Source organism: Castor canadensis, chromosome 3 (genome assembly GCF_047511655.1).
Source record: "Castor canadensis chromosome 3, mCasCan1.hap1v2, whole genome shotgun sequence".
Classification (NCBI taxonomy): Eukaryota; Metazoa; Chordata; class Mammalia; order Rodentia; family Castoridae; genus Castor; species Castor canadensis.
In genome coordinates, this window is record NC_133388.1 from 35247462 (window position 1) to 35255411 (window position 7950).

Genomic DNA, 7950 nt, shown 5'->3' on the forward strand with positions numbered 1-7950 from the left:
AGATACTGATAAGGTGGAGCTCAGTAGTAGGGCATCTGCCTAACCTATACTAAGCCCTGGGTTCCATCTCCAGCACCAGAAAAAAAAAAAAAGAAAATTACTGATCATAGTAAAATCTTAACTGCAGGAACATGATTTCAGCACATAATCCTCTGTTTTTTATTACTCAATAGCTTTCTTCTAAGTAAATCAGAAGAAAGGAAGACACTGAACCACAAAAAAAAAAAAAAAAATCAATGCCTGCCTATACCTGTTCTTAGGTCTGGTAAAAGGCTTTATAGAAAAGGCAGAAAGAAAGAATAGCCAAAATTCACTTTCTGGTCTGAGAAATTCACTTAACCTAGACCTGCCCTGGGGAAGGAGAGTGAGAAAAGAATCCAATGGCAGCTGTGGCTGGATGTCCTGTTGCCTTTGACCCCAGTGTTTGTGCTAACCAGCAACACCCCCTTTCCAAACCAGCTTTTTCCAACAAGCATACATTCTCCTGCCTCTTGTTAATCAGAAAAAAGAAAATCTAACATTATGTAATTGCCCGTTTCCCACAATTTAGTTAGGCATTCTACAGTCCTAATTACAGGGAGAATTTAGTGCAACATAACAAGTAACAAATTTGAAATGTACAGACTAGAAAGTTTTACCCCAGACCTCCAGAAGCAAAGAGTAACAGCTTTGCCTTACTTTGTAGCACACCGGCCAACACACTGCTACTTACAAAGGTCTGCTAAAGAAGCCCCTGACATCTATCCATGTCATTTTGGTTTCCTGTCTCTAGATCTTTAAAAAAAACACATTCTTACCTTGCTCTACTCAGGCCAGAATAAAAGGAGAAAATGGATGAGAACTGAAAAAGCTTTCCTACCCTCAAAAGATCTCCCAGGATGCTTTTTCTTACCCTCCTAATTGCAAATCAAATCACACTGTGCTATTCTGTCCCTCACTTAAATCACCTGTATTAAAAAGACCCAGAGTGAAGGGAATCTTATGTTTCTATGATTCCCTCCAAAGCTCATCAAAAGCCACCCAAAAGAATAAAGGAGCTATCATCTAGAAATAATGTGTGTGTATGTGTATATATAAAACAAACTGTCATATAAGTGTGTAGGGTGTATTTTTTAATTAGTTAGGCATATAAAACAACTAAATGCAGAAATACAATGAGACCAATTTACTTCCAATACCAAAAAAGAGAAGCACAGTGGACAGAAGTCCATCTCAAGCGATGTAGCACATGGCACATCCCCTCTGCTTGGTAATGCTTAGTCCTCCAGGAAGAGGGAAAGTCCCTCTCCTAAGGGGCAGTCTCTCAACTGCTGGGATGGCTCTTCTCACTCCAGGCAAAAAGTAGAGTCCTGCTATATAAATCAGCCATGTTTTCAACAGGGAGCTCCTACAACACATTCCTGTTTCATGTGCTTCTCACCTGTCTCTCACTCCCTCTCAAACCTTTCCAAATTTGCCATCACTCCAGAAAGAAAGTATAACTACTTTCTTTTGCAAATGGAAATGAGTTTAAAAGGGAAGAAAAAGGTGAACTAGAAAAAACTGAGTTTGACTTTTCTAAAGAGCATACAAATAAATATATTATGCTGAGAAAAGATATGTCTGTTTGTTTTTAATGCCTACAGGCTTTACCATGTAGAAACTTTAACTCATAATTTCTTTTTCCATAACTCTGTAATCCAAAGTTTAGATACCAAACATTATAACCATGTCATTTTCATAGCTTTTCAACCTATTGTAGATTTTGTTTGTTTCCTTAAGATTTGCTTCTCCTCATTTTAATTATTTAGTAAGTACTGAACACTGAAGTGAGTGTGGTAAACAAACAACACAACAGACTCTAAGGTAGGAAGGGGAAACAGGAAACAAAGGAACACATTTAACTCTGGAAAACTGCCTGCTAACTAGTTCTATAATCTTCAACCAGTCACTTCAACTTTCTGGGCCTCAGTTTCCCAATCTGTTAACTGGGAAAGTTGGCCAAATTAATTATGTCTAATATCCCTTCTAGTTCCCATGAATCTGCTCATCAAAAAAAAATTCAACTGCAAGAACACTATGGTTTACAAAAGTAGTTTCATACATATACTCTCATTAATTTTTGTAGCAAACCTGTAAAACAAGCACAAAAGACAGCAATCTTCAGAAAAAGGTTTGTTTACTTACTTATTAAGGTCACCACAGCCAGAAAATGGCAGAGCAAAACATTTGAAACCCAGACTTTCTATAGATAAGCACTGAACTACATTATTTCAAACTTTTTAAGTAAGTTAAAAATAATAATTGCCTGCTATGCAAACCTTTCCAGGAGCACCAGAGTATCATCACAAGAAACAAGAAAAACTTACTACAGCTGGCCCCACTGGACCAAGAGTTCCACAAAGCCAAGGACATTCTTGCTCACCACTGGAATCAAAGAAAACAACAGCACACCTCCCAGGTGGTAGCATTCAGTAATACTGCTTCAACTTGCCACAAATCTCAAAGGTGTTATGGGGGAAAAAAAACTTTCTGATTTTATTTTGAGATTTGACTCTGCAAGTTGATCCAAAAGGAAGAAAGCAGCTCACTCCATAAGAGCTCTAGCTCCTGATGATGGGTTGAGTCTATTTCTCTTCCTAAGTAAAAGTCTAATCTGGTCAGTAAACCAAGGGGTTCAAATCGGAGCTGTCTCCTGAAAACCTTAACGATACTCAGACTGTATCTGTGCACTGACTGGGCCAATACAAATGATAATACAGGACTGGTAAGGGGCAGAAAATCATGTTATCATTTATCACAACAAATTTCCCACTAAAGTGGACAGATTCCCAAAATCTCAACTTCTCCACTATTTCAGTTCTCAAAATGCTACTGTCTCACAGCTCTAAGAGATCTTTTTAAAAATCACCCATTAAAAAAAATTCAAATTAAACCTGGGCGCCCATGGCTCAGCCTGTAATTCTAGCTACTCAGGAAGCAGAGATCAGGAAGATCTCACTTCGAAGTCAGCCTAAGCAAATAGTTAGAAAGACCCTATCTAGAAAAAAACCCATCACAAAAAAGGGCTGGTGGAGGTGTAGCTCCTGAGTTCAAGCCCAGTACCACAAAAAAAAAAGAATTCTAATTGAGAGAACGTAAATACATCTCTTCTGTCAACCAACCCCAAAGTCTACCAAACTACTAGTCTCAAGCAATCCTTAATCTGCAACTTTAAAAAGTTGCTAGTTCTTTAAAGCTGTTTTAAAAAAGATCAAGGTGAGTTGACTACATCAAAATTGCACACATAATTCAAAGCAAATCAAAATAAATACAAAAGACAGAAATACCATTGAAATAAATGATAGTCAAAAGAAGAGTTAAATGAATCTCAACATGCAGTTTCAGAGAAGTGTTTTGAAATTACTACCAAGGGTATAAGTCAACCTTGCCATAGAATCTTGCAATGAAATCACACTTATCATTGCCTGACACATCAAATCTAAAAAGTCCACTGCCCCAGAATACTGACTTCAAACTCAAGAACAGGACCAGGAACTGCAGAGACGCTAACAACAGCTACACCTACTGACTGTCTCCAGCCACTTGATAAACCTGTTCTTTAAGTCAACTGAAGAAATCTAATGACAGTCAATTTCATGAGTCTTTTAATGAGATAAGAGAACAAGTTGTCAGGGACATAAAAGCACTCATCCCCTCCCCCTCAAATATCTTATTTTCCCCCAACCATTTCTGTGCAAACCATTGCCCATGTCATCTTAAATGCACTTGTTAACTGTTAATGCCTTAGTATAAATAATTTATTCCATGGGAAAAAATGCTTTAATAACAACATTCTATTTAATAACTGGGATGTCATCTCAGCTGGACACACCAACGACCATAAACTGCTATAGGTAAACCTTTTAACTGAGACTGCTATTACTTCTGTATTATGCCATCAGCTTTTTTTTTTCCCCCCCATCCCGGTAAAGGTAACTTAACTACAGTTTTCAAAAAAGATGAAAAAGGGAAAAGTGGAAGTTATTAAATCAAGATTGTATAGAAAAATAAACTGGGTGCAGGAGCAATTCAGTAGGACTTAATCTTGTACTTTTCTCTGAATCTTTTGGTAGACATTCCATGTGAGAAAACAGGAGAAAGTTGACACTTAACTCCCACTGAGTACCAGTATAAAAACAATGGATTTAAGACTCTGAGTCAGAGTTTCAACATGAAAGGCTTGCTTTATAGAGGAAACGCCACCCCAGTTCATCCAGATAGACCTGGAACCTGATGAAAGTCGACACCTTCACTCTGAAATCTTCATCGCATCACTGGCTCCAATTTAGAAATATGATCGTGTAGCAGGTAGTATGAATTTCAGTGAATGCTGCCTCTAAACCACACATCATGAAAAATAAAATCTATAAGGACTCCAGGATATGTAAGGAGTCTATAATGTAGCCTAGGAGCCATCCATCCCAATGCTTCCCTTCGAAGTGAGCTATTTCCCATGTGTCTCTTTTCCAAACGGTGAACCCGATGGAATTTCAACCTGCCCAATGCGGTAACTTGTCCACTGAGAAATGCCGTGGAGCGATTTAAGAACCTTGAAAATTGTCTTTAAGATCAGGAGAGAAGTTGAAAACAGGGCGAAGTAGGAAAAGTTCTTTATGCACCTCACGCTTCTCCAGCCCTCTCGCGATTTACTTCCTCCAAGGATAGGTTAGAGCATCCCCGGATTTCACTCCCCCAAGAGGAAAATGAACATTCTCAGGCCCCGCGCTGAACCTCTCCCTTTCCCACGATTAACCCTCTCGGCGTGTCCCCTCCAGCACAACCTGCAAAGCGCTCACCCAGGTGACCGAAGGAGAAAGGTCGCTCAGTGGAGAGGCAAGCGGCAAGGTGAGCGGAGTCACCCGACGGGGACGCGAGTCTCCCGGCCTCTCGAAGAGGCGCCAGCCGGGTAGTTGTGCAGATTTGGTCCGAGATACGTGCGCGCGCGCCGGGCACGGTGGAGCTTGGACTCGCCCGCGCCAGGCTGCGCCACCAAATCGGAAATCAAACTTTCAGTGGCCTCCAGGTGTCCTGCTCCGGGCCCTGGACCCGAGTCCCAGTCACAGGCAGGGCAGAAGGCTATCAGCAGCCTTGCACCCCACCACCACCATCACCACCACATACACACTCCTCTCCCGGACCCGGGTACGGGAGCCACTTACCACTCCGCCCGGCCTCCGAATGCCGCCGCGCGTCCGGGGCGCGTTCGCCGCGCGCTGTCCCTGGGGAGAAAGAGAAACCGTGCAGACCGTCGGTGCGCGCTCACTCGCCGCCGCCTCTGCAGAGAACGCGGGCGCCGAGTGCCTAGCGGAGGAGGCGGGGGCGGAATCTGCCCGACTCCGGAGCCTGGCTCCAAGGGGGGACCCGGAACGCAGGCAGCGACCAGCCTGCAGGGGCCGCGCTCCAGGACGTGTAGGGGGCGGAGATGCCCCGTCCCCGGGCATCAACTATTGTCTAGGCGCCCGGGCCCGGGCTCGCGCCGCCCCCGAGGCTCAGCGCCCCTCATCCCGCCCGCCTGCTCCCCGGAGAAAGAGCTAAGGGGTGGCCCACGCGGGAAGCGAACGCGGAGCGCCGAGGGCGTCCAGGGTCCGGAGGTCCGAGGTGGGCGCGGGGCAAGGACATGCGCGCCGAGTGGGGGAGGGGACAGGTAACTAACTGCGGACGGGGACTGGAAGGCCCAGGAGGACTCGTGGTGGAGGAGGAAATGGGGAGGGAGCCAAGGGGGCGGGAGAGGTTGAAGTGACTCGGGGGGGCGGCCTCTGGGACCCAGACCTGGGGACCCTCCTCCCGGGGACTCGGCGCCGCACTGACTTTTCGCTCACTCGCTCACGCACGCACTGAACTCGTTCACAAAGTTGCCGGCGGTGGCGGCTCTGCACTCGCCCTTCTCCTCCCCTCCCAGCCTCCCCGCCCCATTCCTTCCCCTCCTTAACTCTCTCCTCCCTCCCTCCCCCCGCCAAGTCTCGAGTGAGATCACCGCGGTGCTGCTCAGCGCTGCGTCCAAATCTCGCGAGAGAAGCCACAGTTCGGCCCTGAGGGCGGGGGAACTGGAAGGAGTTGGAGGAGGGTGGAGGACAGTGGAACTCCTGGTTGCCATGACGACGGTAAAGCCCTGGATTCTTGTCTCCTGCCGAGCGCCCAGGCAGAAGCAGTGGGTGCAGTTTTCACCTGCCCCCTCCACTGCGGATGCCCTAGCGGTGAGGAAGGGAAGGCTGGAAGCCCAGGGAGGTTTGTTAAGCTCATTCCAAGCTATCTGGCCAAATTGAGCAAAGGAGACAAATTTTTAAAGAGGTTCTGAGGCCATAAAAGCCTGCACATATCTCTACTTCCAAATTTGCACCATATATTTAGTTTATCGGGGCTGGGTATGTAGCTCAGTGGTAGAGTGCTTGTCTACCATGAGCAAGGTCTTGGGTTCGACCCCCAGCACCTCCCTCCCCCCAGAAAGTCAGTTTATCAACCTTGCAGTCTAAATCTCATCTCCAAGCCTCCCTCCTCAGTGCCCACACACCTTCCACGAGATTGTGCTCCTTGGGGAATGGCTTATTCATCGTTATAGGTATTTACTTACTGTCTGTGTTTTAAAAATGAAGGCAACAGTCCATATGTGTCCTCAGAACTTTCCTTTGTCCTGTCCCAAGAGTACTTAAGCTTAGTATGTAAGCTTCTGCACCACAGTCAAGTTTTTACTCCCTGAAACTCCCCCTCCCACTTCTGTTCACACCAGGTCTATTTCAATGGTTGTAATCCCTTCTTTCTCCATCTTTGTCTAGTAAAAAAAAAAAAATTTACTCACCGTGAGGAAGGACAGGGAGAAACAAAGCATTTTTTTTAAAATCATTACGCATCATCAGATGCCTTTATACTATTCCAAAATGCTATTAAGATTGAAGATGAGGCTGGTGGAGTGGGTCAAGTGGTAGAATGCCTGCCTAGCTGGCATGAGACCCTGAGTTCAAACCCCAGAAGAGAGAGAGGGAGGAAGGGGTGGGGGGGGGCGGAGAGAGAGAAAGAGAGAAAGGAAGGAAGGCGGGAAGGAGAAGAGAAAAGAAGAAGAAAAAGATTGAAGATGAGACCTCATGATGCTTACCACAGTTACTGTGTTCTTAACAGTAACTGTATAGAAAGAGAACACAAAATAAACCTACCCCATACACACCTCATACTCTATACACACCTCAGCACAGACCCTGTGCCTACTCTATATTGCAAAATGGGAGACATTGGGGTAGGGGAAAAAAAGGTTGAAGATGAAATCTCTCTCATTTTTTCTTTTAATTGTAAAAACTTTTTGGGGAAAACTAGATAACAATTGTTGCCCTTAATGCAGAGAAACTAATGCAGATACTTTAAAGCGACAGAAGCCAATAGAAGGGAACCAGGAACTAGAGAAAAGGTTAGTTGGAGAAGAATTAAATTAGAAGATAACACACATGCACAGGAAAGCAATGCAAGTCAACTCCCTGTATAGCTATCCTTATCTCAACTAGCAAAAACCCTTGGTCCTTCCTATTATTGCTTATACTCTCTCTTCAACAAAATTAGAGATAAGGGCAAAATAGTTTCTGCCTGGTAGTGAGAGAGAAGGGGGAGGAGGGCCCTGAAGGGAGGGGGTGGGGGAAGGGGGGAGAAATGACCCAAACATTGTATACACATATAAATAAAAGAAAAAAAAGTTAAAAAAAAAGAACTTTTTTGGGGGGGTAGGGGAGTTTTGTGTATTTACTGAGTAAAATGGATACCACTAAGAGAAGCTTAAACTTTAGATTTCAAAATGGATAAGTAAAAATAAATTACATGCTATGTGAATTCTATCTCAACTTAAAAAATAGAACCCATTCCTATTATATTAATGTATAAGATAGGGAGACCATTCCTATAGAACTTGAAACCTAACATGGCAACTTAAGCACATGAAGACTAGGCAGTTTA

At 44.4% G+C, this 7950-nt stretch overlaps 1 protein-coding gene and 1 pseudogene across 14 annotated transcripts in view; one reads left to right on the plus strand and one right to left on the minus strand.

Moving 5' to 3' along the window:
* Positions 1–5961, minus strand: part of Sipa1l1 (signal induced proliferation associated 1 like 1) — a 316961-nt gene extending 311000 nt beyond the window's left edge. For 7 of the 14 annotated variants that reach the window (XM_074067651.1, XM_074067648.1, XM_074067659.1 and 4 more), the window contains exons 1-2: positions 5830–5961; positions 5181–5240 (exon numbers count right to left, since the gene is read on the minus strand). The gene's annotated coding sequence lies outside the window, so the exon portion shown is untranslated. Of the gene's footprint in view, positions 1–4817; positions 5130–5180; positions 5297–5790 lie in introns of those variants that run through there. The other 7 variants (XM_074067656.1, XM_074067649.1, XM_074067647.1 and 4 more) reach the window with 5 other exon arrangements.
* A 1130-nt stretch (positions 5962–7091) lies between these two features.
* On the plus strand, positions 7092–7244 carry LOC141421799 (small nucleolar RNA SNORA51; annotated as a pseudogene).
* Positions 7245–7950: the final 706 nt, after the last annotated feature.